The 16580-nt window shown below is 38.2% G+C and overlaps 1 long non-coding RNA gene across 1 annotated transcript; it reads left to right on the top strand.

The window, feature by feature from the left end:
* The first annotated feature begins 3588 nt into the window (after window positions 1–3588).
* Window positions 3589–13364, top strand: LOC142161926 (uncharacterized). Its single transcript, XR_012693690.1, has 3 exons — window positions 3589–4175; window positions 5352–5453; window positions 9022–13364. It is a non-coding gene; the product is annotated as an uncharacterized LOC142161926 (long non-coding RNA).
* Window positions 13365–16580: the final 3216 nt, after the last annotated feature.

Raw genomic sequence — 16580 nt, forward strand, 5'->3', positions numbered from 1 at the left:
GGTGTAAGAAAATTGTCTTTCTGATCGTGAACCCTCAAAGAAGAAAGCAAACTCAAGCTCTTTAACGTAAGCTTAGCCCTTAAACATTTACTCTATTCCTCACTTAGTAAGATAACATAGCCTATATGCACTCTCCTCTTTAGTTCTGAAATTTCTCCTAATTTTCAGCTCTCTTTCCCCTCTCTTTAAAATTCTCTCCCTTCTCATCTTTCAGTATTTTTTCTGGTTCCTCCTTTTTAAACTCTGAAATTTTTCTTTTTGTGTTCAAAAAAATCCCCCCCTCTAAAGTTAAAACTCCTTCTATTTTATACTGCCCTTCCAACAGACCTGTCCTCTTATTTAGACCCCACCATTAATGCAAAAATCTGCATTATTTCCCACTTAAGATCCACTAGCACACTTTTTCCTACTTTCAGCCTTAAATCCCTCTTTGTTCTCCATTAACTCATTAAATTATTGACAATTAATACCCCACTAACAAGACACTATCATCAAAATATTATCCTAACTGTTTTATTCCCAAATCACCCCTGAAATCCCTTAATATTACTGCCCTAAACCAATCTGTTCAAACTTAATAATTATCTAAAACTAATCTGATTAACAGCTACAACCAATTCCTAAATGATTCTTGACTCAACTTAAACTAATGAATCTAAAATTAAAAACTCAATCAGGCTGCAGATGAATCATAACTCATCACATTGAACTATCAAGGTCATGATTGGTAGAACTACGGGGAGCAAACCTGATACATTTCTAAATTAAACCTAAATATGAACAAAACCTACTGCAAATACACTGAAATAGCCGCAGTTCACACAGGTTCTATTGCTACATGTCATCGCTTGAACCATTCAAAACTAAAAGACTAATTGACGACATTTAATTAATCGATTACACATGCCATAATATACCACAATTAACGACAAACAATCAGAAATAGGCTCACAAACAGGTGATTTCAGTGGTATTGACAAAAACATGGGCTAACAGGAAACTAATTAATCGACGAAACTTATCAATCGATTACATAGCCTATAATGTATACTAAACAAACGAACAGAAATAATTTGACAAAATAAAAGGTCTGATTTGAGAAGAAGAGGAACAATAAAAATAAAATTAATACAATAACACAACTGAATAATAATAAACCAAAAGAACAAATAAAAGAGAGAAAATACCTCAGGGATTTTAAGAACAGAAATGACCCAGGATCAACTTGGCTTGACCTTTTTGAGGTCGAACGGACTTCAATCGACGTGTTCTCAACTGAGAACACCTCGATTAAGGTCTATTAGACCCCAATCCCTCTTTTAATTGGACAGATTCCATAGTTTGGTTTTCTAGGGTTCTTGAGGGTCTGACTTGGGGTTTGAACAGTTTCGGTTTGATTCGAACCAAACCAATGATGATTTGGCGATTAGGAAGGTCAAGGGTGCTGTGGTGTAAATTTGGGGTTGATTAGTGTAGGTTTCCGTTTGGCTCGAATCTTCAAATGAAGATTCGAGAAGCTCTGAGATGATTCGAGCCAAACAATTTGAGGATTTGTGTTGAGGGTGGCTGGAAGGTCACAGGGTGTTAGTTTGGTGATCATCGGAGACGGTTGGGTTTTTAGGCCAACCTTCGATTTAAGATTCGAAGAGTTGGGACCTGATTCGAGGGGAGTTATGGTGATGGTTGAAAAGAGGAGGTCGAGGTGATTCAAGGGTGTTAAGGTGGTGGCCAGCGGCGTAGTTGCCGCCGGGTTTCAGGCGAAGGGGAGCTAGGGCGGCTAGGGTTTGGGGGGCACCATCTCAGAAACGATGATGAACAGGAAGACGAGGGGGGGTGTTTGGTTAGGGGGCTGGGTTAGGAATTGAATTTATATAGGGGTGGGTTGGTTTGATCTCGGCCGTTCGATCAAGAGAGATCAATGGCCTAGATCAATTCACTTAAAGGAACGACGTCGTTTGGCTCAGCTGTGAGAATGGGTCGGGTCATAAGACGTGTTGGGGACCATAGGATTAAACGAGATGAACGACTGGTTTCAATTTGCCTAAAACGGCGTCGTTTCAACTTAGTCGGGGATGAACTGGATCGTTTGATTGAGACAAATCAACGACCCAGATTTGAGATGCAAAAACGGTGTCGTTTGGTTGGTCTGAAAGATCAGGGGACCTGGACTGGGTCATGTAAGTGTTTTGGGCTTGATTTTTATCTTACAATTTCAGCCCAATCCAATTTATTTCACACTTTTCATTCTTCTTCTTTTTCCTTTCATTTCCTAATTAACCCAAAATTCCTAAATTAATTTTGTAAAAATCAAAATTAACCCACACAAGATTAATTAGCCCGTAACAACTATCACACAAGTTAAAATATTTAATTAAAATACAATCAACAAAATGCCACACTTTAAATGACAAAATAGACTAAATACATACTTTTGTGATTTTCTTCTTTTAAAACCAAATTATGGTTTATTTAATTCCTAAATGCCCAATTAAACCCGTAAAATTCAAATAAAATATTAAAAGGGATCTCACATGATATTAAATACTAATTGAAACAATAATCACACAATTATACGTTAAATGACAAAATTACAACAGATATATATTTTTTGTGATTTTCTTCTTTCACAAACCAAATATTGTGCAGTTAATTCCTAATTGTAAAAAATAAAATCCTAAGTACACATGCAAAATATTTTTGGTATTTTAAATAATCAAAACAAAATAAACATTCACAGATAAATGCACAAATAGTTATCCTAAAATGCCCTGCAAAATTCTAAAAATAAATTGTATGCCAAAGAAAATTTATTTTATTTTGATTTCTTTTGGAGTAGTTTTCGTGAAAGCAATAATCACATGCTCACAGCTGCCCCTCTCTGTTTGAGAACACGAAAGGTTTTCGTGCAAAGATAAAGTGAGCGGATACGAGCGAATTTTGCCCGTTCGAGGACTCCGTGTGAAGCATTTTTTGAAAGATTTAACCGAACCTTTGCTTCGAAGGTTTCCTACATATCCCTGGCTAAAAGGGAATCAGGTTAATTTAGTTCGGAAAGTTTCGGTAGCTGGTGTAGACATGTGATTTTTGACCCTCCCCAAGATCTTTTATATATTAGCGTAAAATATATAATTTAGGCATAATATAGATATTTTAAGTAATTTTGACTCTTTTACTCTATTTTATTACAAGAAAACAAAATCACAAAAATAGGTTCATTAATATTTTGTAGTCATTTTTAATTAAAAAAAATCTTAAAAATATATACAACAATAGTATCGTATTTTTATTTTAAAATGATATTTTGAAAATACCAAAAATAGATTTGTTTTAATGATTAGTTTTATTTTAATAATTATTTGAATAGTAGGAATAATTAACAAATGGGCGCGTATTTTAATCTTATTCGCGGCAAAAGAATAGAGCTGGGGCTCGAGCAACCCATTTTAGGCATAATTTTGGACCTAACCCATAATTGTCAAGCCCATAATTCCTAGGCTCATACCCTTTAACCTAAAAACCCTACAACCTAGACTCTACACCATAAGAGAATGATGAAGACTAAAGGAAAAGGGGGAACGATATACACGGAAAAGGAGCTGTGCAGCCTTTTTAAAGAAAGAGGACCCTCCCTTTTGTTTTCTTCTAAAAAGGAACACCAAAGAAAATGATGAAAAAGCTGAAGGAGGAAGGCTGAAGAACGAGAAGCTGCACAGCTTCTAAAAGAACGAATCCCCATCCCCCAGACTTTGGTCTCCTTCGAACACGACCCCCTCCCCCTCCATCAGTCTGGTTTTCTTCTTCTCCAAATCCTCTCACCAACCTAACGACCCTAGGGACTAAGAAAAATAGAGTAATTGCAGCTTCTTCAACTCTTCTCGACCACCAGCGGCGAACTCGCCGGAAGATGCACAGCCAAAACTCGTCATCACCCTAGCTCCTTCATCGCCTTCAACTACTTCACTCTCTCTCATTCGAGATATCACCGACGACTCGTTCTAGTTCAAAACTACCAAGTCTCTGCCAAAGCTGGTCAAACAGGTGAAGTCTGGCGAGAGACCTGGCGAGTGTCAAGGTCCGGTCGTAATTCCATTGCGGTTTCCGGCGAAGCCTTGATCTTACGGTTCGAGGACATCACCTGGTCAGCGGCTAGCATTGGACACTTTGGTCTCCTAGAGGTCTCTTTTCTCCTCTTTTTAATTCTTCTAATTTTTTTTGTTTCCATGATATTTATTGAATTTTGTCTACATTAATTTATGTTTAAGATAAAATGATATGCTTATTATTATGTGGTTGCAATTACGTTAATATCATGAATCCGTTGAATGGGGGTTTAGTTTTTTAAAGATTTGACATCATGTATAGCCATATCTTAGACGTTTTCTTATTTCAATTTCATATGCAATCCATTTGAGTGCTGGAGATTTGCACGTCAATCTTAGATTTATGTTTCAGAAAACATATTTTGGTCAAATAAAATTTGGGAAAAGGGAACAAAATAAAGTAGCTCAAATGGGTTTTGAGGTTGGGCAGTTGGTTAATCTCATTAATAATTCAATTTTTCTTATCTATTTTGAATAGTTTCCTTGGAAAGTAAACATCTCAAATAAGCTTTTAGAAAAATATTCAAACTAATGAATCTCGTAGTTGCTTTAGGCGCACTATTTAATAAATTACCTTCTTAAACTCGGGTGCGCATTGATGCGACCCAAATCCAAATCTCAACGGAGTCGAAATGTGTCAACGACCACGGGTGCATTGATTGTGATGTGGTTCGAGACACGTTTTCACGACGTTGCAATTCTCATAATAATAATAAAAGCGGTTCGAAATTAAAAAACCCATAAGCAAGAACATGTTCTGAAATCAGTTAAAATCAAATACAACAGTTAAGCGACCGTGCTATAACTACGGAACCTGGGAATGCCTAACACCTTCTCCCGGGTTAACAGAATTCCTTACTCAGATTTCTGGTTCGCGGACTGTTAATAGAGTCATACGTTTCCTCGGTTCGGGATACAATCGGTGACTTGGGACACCATTAATCTCTCAAATGGCGACTCTGAATAATAATATTAAATCCCGTTCTGATTGTCCTTTAATTGAAAAAACTCTTTTACGCCCTTCCGGAGGTGTAGGTGAAAAAGGAGGTGTGAAAGCTCTGGCGACTGTGCTGGGGACCTCAACCCGGAATCTCTGGTTCAGGGTTCAGAATTCGAGCTTAGATAAATTGTTGTATTTAGTTGTATCTGATTTTCCTACATGTTTTGTGTTGAATGTGCTAAATGTTACTGCTTTGATATTATCTGAACTGTATATAAACTGTGCCGACACCTTTCTCTCTTCACCTCCAGGGATGTGCTTACTGGTTGAGACTCCATATTCTGTTAGTGTCATACCTTGAAGTAAGAAAGAAGCCGGACAAGTTAGGAAGCCGGATGGCCTTTTGGTTCCCGGTAAGTTCCCCTCCTCGACTCGAGTTGTCCGCTCGGGTACACAGTCTAGAACACTGACCCAGGTTTTGAACATAGAATAACGTGACTTCATGCCGGATCCCTAGTAGGAACGCTTATTTGCATCACGTTGCATTTGACTTAGGACTCAACACAGAGGTTGGGTCCATCTAGGACTAGCAACCTGAAATGAAAAGATCATCCTGATGCATCCTACTTGCTCTGTACATATATTTGTTTCGAACCTGCATGTTGACCGGTTTCTGAATCTCGGGAATGTTGGAAAATTGAGGGGAATAAAAGAGAAAAGAGGAAAAAAAAAAAAGAAATATCAGTTAGGGAGTTAATTGATTATTTTAGAAATAAAAATCAATGACCAATTACTGGCGAAACTCTGCCGAAATTTTGAGAAAAAAGGGAAATGTTTTATTTTGTTTTACTAAAAAAAAAAGCAAAGAAAAAATAGAAAAAAGAGTCTTTTATTTTTGAAAAGTTGGTTGTTGAAAAAGAAAAGGATAAGAAAATTTTTTGTTTTAGTTTGAAAAACATAAGTTGTTTCATTATTTGTTGAAAAAGGAAAGGAAAAAAGAGTCTTTTATTTTTAGTTTGGAAAAGGTTGTTTTATTGTCTGTGAAAAATGAAAAAAGAAAAAAAGAGTCTGTTATTTTTAGCTTGGAAAAATAGGCTGTTTTATTTGTTGGAAAAAAAAAAGAAAAAAGAGTCTTGTTTCTAAAAATAGTTTTTATTCGCTTATAAAATGCCAAAAATAAAAATGGAAAAGAGTCATGTTTTAAAATAGTTCGGTTAATTTGCCCGAACTACGCATGGTTTGATTCTCACAGGGCGTGAGATACGTAGGCAACCCTCCTCGGGTCCAACCTCCCCTTTGCAAAAATAACCAAAAAATATCAAAATTTTAATTTTGTCATAAATAAACCAGGTGATGCCGTTTTTGTCAAAAATAACCAAATGTTCCCAAACGGGGCGCCGGAAGGCTGACTTTGCATAAACAGCCACCTTTGGTCGTATTTTGATTTTTGACCCTCACAGCCTTAAAATCTTCACCCCCGAGGCGCAGGAAGGCCGTATTTGCAATATCGGGTCATTTATTTTAATTTAAAAAAAAAACAAGAAAAGAGTCAGTGGTCAAGTGAATACCGTTCGGATTTTTGGGTCAAAGTTGACATATAGGGGAAGGAATCTGTCATTTTGTTTTTGGGTTTGTATTTCTTTTGATTAGAGTATATGGGTCGTTTGATTTCCGAGTCTGTATTGCATCGTTAAGTTGGTCAGTTTTGTCGTTATTATAAAAATGGAAAATCCCAAAAAACTATTTTTTATTATCGATTACCTTTTATTTGCACGAACTACGCCTGGTCTGATTCGTGCGGGGTCACGATACGTAGGCAATCCACATAGGATTCGACCACAAAAAAAAGTATTGAATAAAAAATGGAAATGATGTTGTTAATAATAAGGACCGACCCAATCCATTCTAACATGTTTTGTTTTGAATTGTGAAGAAAGTTGAGGTGGTCGGTTGTGGTAAGCTGGAAACACAAGATCCAAGGAAAATGATAACTGATATCGAAGCTATTACGAGTGCTCAAGAGACTCAGGGTCAGAGGATTCAACAAGGGTCTACTGTGGTTGAGGAAAATAGAACACTGAAACAACAAATGACCAAAATGCGTCAAGCCGGGGCCAATGGCCAAGGACAGTCTTGTCACGAGTCACGATTTGCTACACAGCAAGAGCAGTACCACTCTCCTGAGTACCACTCGTACTCGTTTGAGCTTCCTGTAAACATCGAGAAGCCTGCCCGAAAGAGAGTACAGGAAGAAATAACCCAAAGAGTGAAAAGATTAGAACAACGGTTGAAAAACACGCAAGCAATGGCAGGTCAAAAGAGTGTTGCCTTCAGAGATCTATGCATGTTCCCCGATGTCCACTTGACGCCTGGCTTCAAGATCCCCAAATTTGAAAAGTACGAACATGGAGACCCCATAGCCCACCTGAAAAGGTATTGCAACCAATTGAGAGGTGTGGGAAGAAATGAGGAATTGCTTATAGCTTATTTTGGGGAAAGCCTCACGGGAGTAGCATCTGAATGGTTTTTGGATCAAGACACATCTTGCTGGTACGTCTGGATGACATGGCACGGGCCTTTGTCAAACAGTTTCAATACAACATCGATATCTCCCCATACCGCATTTCCCTTTCTAACCTGATAAAGAAACCAACTGAAAGTTTCAGGGAATATGCCATCAAATGGAGAGAGCAGGCAGCTAGAGCTAAGCCACCCATGGATGACCACGAGTTAATCATTGTCTTTCTACAGGCTCAAGAGCCAGATTATTTTCAATACATGACGTCCGTAGTGGGTAAATCCTTCCCGAAAGCAATAAAAATGGGAGAAACGGTGGAGAACGGTCTTAAGACAGGCAGAATTATAAGTCAATCAGCTCTCAAAGCTGCAGCTCAAGCTGTCCAAATTGAATCTGGTAACATGAATGAGAGGGATGAAGAAATCATGGTGATATCAGGGTTGAGAAAAGGTCCTAGGAGAACATCTCGAAGGTATGTGCAGCCTCATCAGGTTTTCCATGACCCCCTAAGCATTACTATCCACCTCCGAACCCCCCATACTCGCCACCAAATCACCCAAGAAAGCGAGCACGAGTATCATAAAATCTCCACCAGCCTCCGCAAAATTTTCAATTACCTTGTAACCCACATCCAAGCCAGGGGTATAGAAGGGAACAAAAGTTGAAAGATAGTTTTACACCAATAGGAAAGTCCTATGCAAGCTTATTTGAGAAGTTAAAACAACATGACATGATTGCACCCATTCCTCCAAAACAGGTGGACCGATGTGCGAGAAGCTTTGACTCATCTAAAAGGTGTGAATACCACTCCAATGCTCTGGGGCACAATGTGGAAAATTGTCGGGATTTGAAAAGAGAAATAGAAAGGATGATCCAGGAAAATTTGATTCAAGACAGTGGCACCCAGAATATCACGTTGCATCCCTTACATGAGGAGGCACACTTGGTGGGGATGATGCCCGGTGACATGGGGTATGAGAATACTCTTGGGAACTTGTTGACTGAAGTTGAAGATACTGAGGCAGATAGTGGTCATGGCAATATGGATGCGAAGCTTAGTGGCTAAGATGTCGTGCTTGTAATTGGAAAGACGCTCCAATCCTAAGTCAGCTAGGGAGGAGCTTTGGTGGTCCATTTGGCTGTCATTTCTGTTGTCCGGATTATTTGCAGGGTTGTAATCCGGATATTGTCTTGTGTTCAAACCCTCATATCCTTTCATTTTTGTCTAGCTTGTTTAGTCGTAGTGGTTTGTCTAGGGTTGTCTAGGCTTGTTTCAGTTCATTCTAGGGTTGCAATCCAGTTTGTTTTGTTTTTGTTTTGTTATTCGAACTGTTTCATCGTTTGTCTAATGCAAATTCCAATCTGTTGTTACTCCCAATCATTTTCTTTGTTTAGTTCTTTTCTAACTTTTTGTTTTGCCTTTTGCCGGTTCTAATGACATGACATGCACGCATAATTCTCAGTCTGATCTTCAAAAGTTGCGAAGCAATGAGACCATTTTGAAAATGATAAGGACACTTGAGGAAATGAGAACAGATTGGGACATTTTGAGATTGTTTGACGCCCGAACCATGTGAAACTGGGGCAAGTAAAACATAAAAATACCCATAAAAGCAAGTTGGCCAAATTGACAGGGGGCCGGTCGTGGTAATAAGAGTAAAAGTATTGTCGAATGGCATATTATATCTGACAGATGTAGAAGGAAAATGTGTGGAAATGGCCGTCAATTCCGATGCGGTCAAGAGATGATGTGTATGGTTTCTTTATTCTGATTGTACTTGTTTGTATTTGGCATATTTTGAAGTTTGAAATGACGAAGGCATTTTGTTCTGCTATCCAAACACTTTTTTCCATTGTCACCCCTTTTGAGCCGTGTTTATTTTCTTTCGTACCCCTCTTTCGGAATCAACGACACAATTAAGAAACGCAAGTGCCGCAAATAAGCAAATGAAATAAAAGAAAAAGAAAAGAAAATAAAGAAAAAGAAAAGAAAATAAAGAAAAGAAAAGAAAGAAAAGAAAGAAAAGAAAGGAAAATGAAAGAAAAGAAGAAAAGAAGAACAGAAAAGAAAAGAAGAGAAAGAAAAATCACAAAAAAAGTAATTTATATGTCGTGAACTACGTTTGACTTGATCCCGAAAGGGTACGTAGGCAGCTTCTCTGAGGTTCAGTCATACCAAAACAAAAATCCAAAAGTCCCCAAGCAAGAACTGGGGCAGAAATTGTGGTTGTTGTGAGAAGTCGGATTCTGAAAGTTGTAAATTTAACCCATTTTGAAATTGTTTTGAGCCTTTTATACCCTTTCTTTCTAACCCATCCAAAAGCCTACATTACGGTCCAAAGAAAGTCCTTCTGATCAGTCTTTGAGAAATGCCAAGTCAAGCAAGTAAGGTAATTCATGTCAGGGGCAACACTCTGGTCCAAACAAGGAAAATGAAAATGAGAGAATCTTATTGATAAAAATCCTCATGGGTATCGCAAGGTAATGAAAACTTAGAGAAATAAAAAAATGAGAGAGTCTTATTGGTGAAAACCTTCACGGGCACCTTGAGGCGACAGTAAGTTGAGAGAAAGAACGAAATGAGAGAGGTTTGATGGTGAAAACCCTTTGGGGCACTACAAGCCGAATAAGGAATGCGAATCAAATTGGATAAGTGGAGCAATGAAGCCCAGTTTCACGGCAAAAAGGAACAAGAGATGAACATCATATTTTCTTAACAGAATAGGTCGCAGGTGCATGTCAAGGTCATTAGAGTCGGTATCCACATCCGATAGGTTTCTACTGTGTAGTTTTCTTGTTAGGAATCATCTCTTTCTATTGTCCTTTACTCTGTTCCTTTTGTTTTATTTATTTCCCCTTTCTGAGTCTTTTGGTCGTAACAACTGAGGAATGACTTCAAAATTGGCCACCAGCTTTCCAATTGCACAAAATGGGGTCACAAGTCAGGAAAAATAACAAGAGCACTGAGCTGGTAATAATCCACATAGTTTGGGATCTTTATGAAACACAAAGTTTGGTAGATGTCGGTTCAGGAACGGGGAAAAAGGGTATTTCAGTGACACAGATGACGGGGAAAGTGGTTAATCAGTAAACATGCAAGACCTTCAAGAAGAATCAGTTTTCAAAGAAAACATATGGGGTCAGATAAGAAGACTAGAAGTAATAATTGAGAGATAGTTGTCAAGAAGGGCGGAAGTTATCAGCCAAGTTTCAAAGATGGTCGGACAACGCAAAGCATGGAAAGGAGAAAAGGAAAGCCATCCCAGCGGGAGTACCACAACCAACCACCGTACTTTTAAACTGACAGAATTTTCTTTGATTTGAAACAGGGGCATGGAAATGTTATTGATGGCAGAAAGATATGCTACATGAGGATTATCAAACTGGGGCAGAAAATTTTCTGTCGTGTTGAAATTTTTTTTGAAGTCGGGTACCCATCTGAAGAACATGAAGGTCAATACAAGTGTTTTTAAAAAGATAAAAAGAGAGGGAAATAGTTTTCAGGAAAGAAACACCAGTTCTAAGAAAAGTAATTTTTGGAGGAATGAAACACTAGTTTTTAGGGAAGTGGTTTTTTTGAAAGAGGACAACACCGGTTTTTAGGGAAGCAGTTCTGAAGGAAGATAATTCAAGTTAGTGGGTAGGTAAAACAAATTTCGAAGGAAAATGGTTAAAAGATAAAAATCTTAGTCTGTTGAATTTTTCACCTAAGATAAAGAAATCTTAGTCTGTTGAATCTTTCACCTAAGATTAAGAAATCTTAGTCTGTTGAATCTTTCACCTAAGATAAAGAAATCTTAGTCTGTTGAATCTTTCACCTAAGATAAAAATCTTATTCTGATGAATCTTTCACCTAAGATAAATGCAAAAGTCGAGAAAAAAAAAAGGAAGGCATAATTTGGGAACAAGAAAGGAAGGCAGAATCTGAATAGAATGTAAGTTGGAATTTGGAAAATTAAGAAAGTCGGGATCACACAAAAATGGACCTAGTTTGATGAATTATCTCCTAGAGTCACAATCTTAGTCTGTTGAATCTTTCTCCTAAGATGAAAATCTTAGTCTGATGAATTTTTCACCTAAGATAAAGTCACAATCTTAGTCTGTTGAATCTCTCTCCTAAGATGAAAATCTTAGTCTGATGAATTTTTCACCTAAGATAAAGATAAAAATCTTAGTCTGTTGAATCTTTCTCCTAAGATGGAAATCTTAGTCTGATGAATTTTTCACCTTAGGTAAAGATAAAATCTCAGTCTGTTGAATCTTTCTCCTAAGATAGAAATCTTAGTCTGATGAATTTTTTACCTAAGATAAAGATAAATCTTAGTCAGTCGAATCTTTCACCTAAGATGAAAATCTTAGTCTAATGAATTTTTCACCTAAGACAAATTCTAAATTTCAAGATACATTTTAGTCTTTAAATTTTTTTTAAAAAAGTTGCATTCCAGTCTTATCACAATTCAAGTTTTGGGTTCTTATTAGTATGTGGTAACAAACAACCAGTTTTCCAAACTGGGGCAGAAAGTTTTCTTTGTTTTGTCTATTTTTTGTGAAGTTAGGAGCCCGCCTGGATAATAGAGGAATACATTCAAATTTTAAGCAATCAGGAGCCCGCCTGAAGAACAGAGATGATACAATTCAAATTTTAGTTTTCAATCGATTTTTTTGTCTTCTTGAAGTCAGGAGCCCGCCTGAAGAACAGAGGCATACAATTCAAGTTTCGGAAGTCAGGAGCCCGCCTGTATAACAGAGGTATTTCAAGTCAAGTTTTAATCAAATTCTTATTAATATCCAGTAACATGTACCCAGTTTCCAAATTGGGGCAGAAAATTTTCTTTGTTTTGTCTATTTTTATGAAGTCAGGAGTCCACCTGGATAACAGAGGAATACATTCAAATTCAAAATTCAGAAGTCAGGAGCCCGCCTGAAGAACAGAGGAATACATTCAAGTTTAGCAGTTTGAAGAAGGGAAAACATCTCAGTTTGCAATTCAAAATGGCAACAATGGATTTCACCTGGGGAGCAAGGGAAGACAACTCAAGTTTCAAGGGAAATCAGTGTCGACGGAAGACAACTCAAGTTTCAAGAGAAAATGGTTCGAGGTGCCGAGCAGGTTTGACCTCGAGGCACACGATTCGAGATGGCAGAAAGAATGAGTCTCAATCCAAAACAAAGGAAAGAAGAAAAAGAACAAAAAAAATGGTGAGCTCCAAAGTTCAGAAGCAGGAAAATATGTGAACTGCTTAAGACATGGCCGAGGTCACAAACACTACATGTCCGGTCCTGACCCAATAGCTGTAGAAGAACGAGCTAGCACCTGCAGCTAAAAGTGTCAAGGTTCAAATCTAAAGTCTACATGAAGAACCATTCAAGACTCAAGATCAAGCTTCAGAAGACTTATAGATAGGAATCTTGTAACTCGTAGTTGACAGGTTTAATTAGTCTTTTTCATTTGATTTTGATGTAATAACAGGAACGGACCGGAACCTCGACGGAACAGCACCTCGACCGGCTCTCCACCTCAGTATACTCCATCACCTCACTCATCTCTGAACTACACGTGGCCTGATTCCTTTATAGCCAAGGATATGTAGGCAGCTTAGATACCAGGGCTCGGTCACACTCCCTTCTCTCTTAGTCTTAGTCTCTCCAAATAAGGGTCGGGTCAAAAATCTGTCTATTCTTTGTCTGAAAACTCTGTACGTTTCCAGTCAAAGAGGGGCAGCTGTAGACATGTGATTTTTGACCCTCCCCAAGATCTTTTATATATTAGCGTAAAATATATAATTTAGGCATAATATAGATATTTTAAGTAATTTTGACTCTTTTACTCTATTTTATTACAAGAAAACAAAATCACAAAAATAGGTTCATTAATATTTTGTAGTCATTTTTAATTAAAAAAAATCTTAAAAATATATACAACAATAGTATCGTATTTTTATTTTAATATGATATTTTGAAAATACCAAAAATAGATTTGTTTTAATGGTTAGTTTTATTTTAATAATTATTTGAATAGTAGGAATAATTAACAAATAGGCGCGTATTTTAATCTCATTCGCGGCAAAAGAATAGAGCTTGGGCTCGAGCAACCCATTTTAGGCCTAATTTTGGACCTAACCCATAATTGCCAAGCCCATAATTCCTAGGCTCATACCCCTTAACCTAAAAACCCTACAACCTAGACTCTACACTATAAGAGAATGATGAAGACTAAAGGAAAAGGGGGAACGATATACACGGAAAAGGAGCTGCGCAGCCTTTTTAAAGAAATAGGACCCTCCCATTCGTTTTCTTCTAAAAAGGAACACCAAAGAAAATGATGAAAAAGCCGAAGGAGGAAGGCTGAGGAACGAGAAGTTGCGCAGCTTCTAAAAGAACGACTCCCCCTCCCCCAGACTTTGGTCTCCTTCGAACACGACCCCCTCCCCCTCCATCAGTCTGGTTTTATTTTTCTCCAAATCCTCTCACCAACCTAACGACCTTAGGGACTAAGAAAAATAGAGTAATTGCAGCTTCTTCAACTCCTCTCGCCCACTAGCGGCGAACTCGCCGGAAGATGCACAGCCAAAACTCGTCATCACCCTAGCTCCTTCATCGCCTTCAACTACTTCACTCTCTCTCATTCGAGATATCACCGACGACTCGTTCTAGTTCAAAACTACCAAGTCTCTGCCAAAGCTGGTCAAACAGGTGAAGTCTGGCGAGAGACCTGGCGAGTGTCAAGGTCCGGTCGTAATTCTGTTGCGGTTTCCGGCGAAGCCTTGATCTTACGGTTCGAGGACATCACCTGGTCAGCGGCTAGCATTGAACACTTTGGTCTCCTAGAGGTCTCTTTTCTCCTCTTTTTAATTCTTCTATTTTTTTTGTTTCCATGATATTTATTGAATTTTGTCTACATTGATTTGTGTTTAAGATAAAATGATATGCTTATTATTATGTGGTTGCAATTACGTTAATATCATGAATCCGTTGAATGGGGGTTTAGTTTTTTAAAGATTTGACATCATGTATAGCCATATCTTAGACGTTTTCTTATTTCAATTTCATATGCAATCCATTTGAGTGCTGGAGATTTGCACGTCAATCTTAGATTATGTTTCAGAAAACATATTTTGGTCAAATAAAATTTGGGAAAAGGGAACAAACTAAAGTAGCTCAAATGGGTTTTGAGGTTGGGCAGTTGGTTAATCTCATTAATAATTCAATTTTTCTTATCTATTTTGAATAGTTTCCTTGGAAAGTAAACATCTCAAATAAGCTTTTAGAAAAATAATCAAACTAATGAATCTCGTAGTAGCTTTAGGCGCGCTATTTAATAAATTACCTTCTTAAACTCGGGTGCGCATTGATGCGACCCAAATCCAAATCTCAACGGAGTCGAAATGTGTCAACGACCATGGGTGCATTGATTGTGATGTGGTTCGAGACACGTTTTCACGACGTTGCAATTCTCATAATAATAATAAAAGCGGTTCGAAATTAAAAAACCCATAAGCAAGAACATGTTCTGAAATCAGGTAAAATCAAATACAATAGTTGAGCGACCGTGCTAGAACCACAGAACCTGGGAATGCCTAACACCTTCTCCCGGGTTAACAGAATTCCTTACTCAGATTTCTGGTTCGTGGGCTGTTAATAGAGTCATACGTTTCCTCGGTTCGGGATACAACCGGTGACTTGGGACACCATTAATCTCTCAAGTGGCGACTCTGAATAATAATATTAAATCCCGTTCTGATTGTCCTTTAATTGAAAAAACTCTTTTACGCCCTTCCGGGGGTGTAGGTGAAAAAGGAGGTGTGACAGCTGGGACTACCATGGAACTACAATTTTGTTGTTACTGCTGCTGCATGCTATTGCTATTGCTTACCGATCTCCTTATTACACCGTGTCAAAATAAAACAAGAAGTTAGACTAAGCTAGGAATCACAAAATCTTATCTATCTTCCCCTAGCTCTGGTTGCCTTGCTTTCTTGTCGGCTTGTGTTTCCTCTGGTGCTTTTCTTTCGAAAACTGTTGGGGATGACACTGGCCTTTTGCTTTTCTGAACACAAGTTTTATTATTCTGTTCTGTCTGCTGGGGACACTGCTTCCTACATTAAAGCTTGTTATGCTGGGAATTTTTATTGTAACCCTCTTTATTACTGAGTTCTGTTTGATCTTGAAACGTATTCCCCTGTTCTGCAGGCGGGCTCCTAACTCCAACTTGACTTTTAAAAGATGACACAACCTCCATTCTCTAAGCGGGCTCCTGACTTCTCCAACTTTTAAATGTAACACCTCCATTCTCCAGGCGGGCTCCTGACTTTTTTATTAAAATTTAGCAACCTCCATTCTACAGGCGGGCTCCTGATTTCTCCAACTTAAAATAAACAACCTCCGTTCTACAGGCGGGCTCCTAACTCCAACTTAAAATTTAACAACCTCCGTTCTACAGGCGGGCTCCTGACTCCAATTTTTTTTTTAAATGTAACACCTCCATTCTCCAGGCGGGCTCCTGACCTCAACAACTTCTTGAGAATAATCCAGCCTCCATTCTCCAGGCGGGCTCCTGACTCCAATTTTCTTGAAAATAATTCAGCCTCCATTCTCCAGGCGGGTTCCTGACTTCTTCAACTACTTAAAAATAATTCAGCCTCCATTCTCCAGGCGGACTCCTGATTTCAACAACTTCCTCAAAATAATTCAGCCTCCATTCTCCAGGCGGGCTCCTGACTTCAACAATTTTCTCAAAATAATTCAGCCTCCATTCTCCAGGCAGGCTCCTGACTTCTTCAACTTAAAAATATAACAACCTCCGTTCTACAGGCGGGCTCCTGACTTCAACAACTTCTTAAATTTTAACACCTCCATTCTCCAGGCAGGCTCCTGACTTCAACAATTTTCTCAAAATAATTCAGCCTCCATTCTCCAGGCGGGCTCCTGACTTCAACAACTTCTCAAAATAATTCAGCCTCCATTCTCCAGGCGGGCTCCTGAATTCAACAATTACTTAAAAATAAGTCGGCCTCCATTCTCC

Source organism: Nicotiana tabacum, chromosome 7 (assembly GCF_000715075.1).
Source record: "Nicotiana tabacum cultivar K326 chromosome 7, ASM71507v2, whole genome shotgun sequence".
Taxonomy (NCBI): domain Eukaryota; kingdom Viridiplantae; phylum Streptophyta; class Magnoliopsida; order Solanales; family Solanaceae; genus Nicotiana; species Nicotiana tabacum.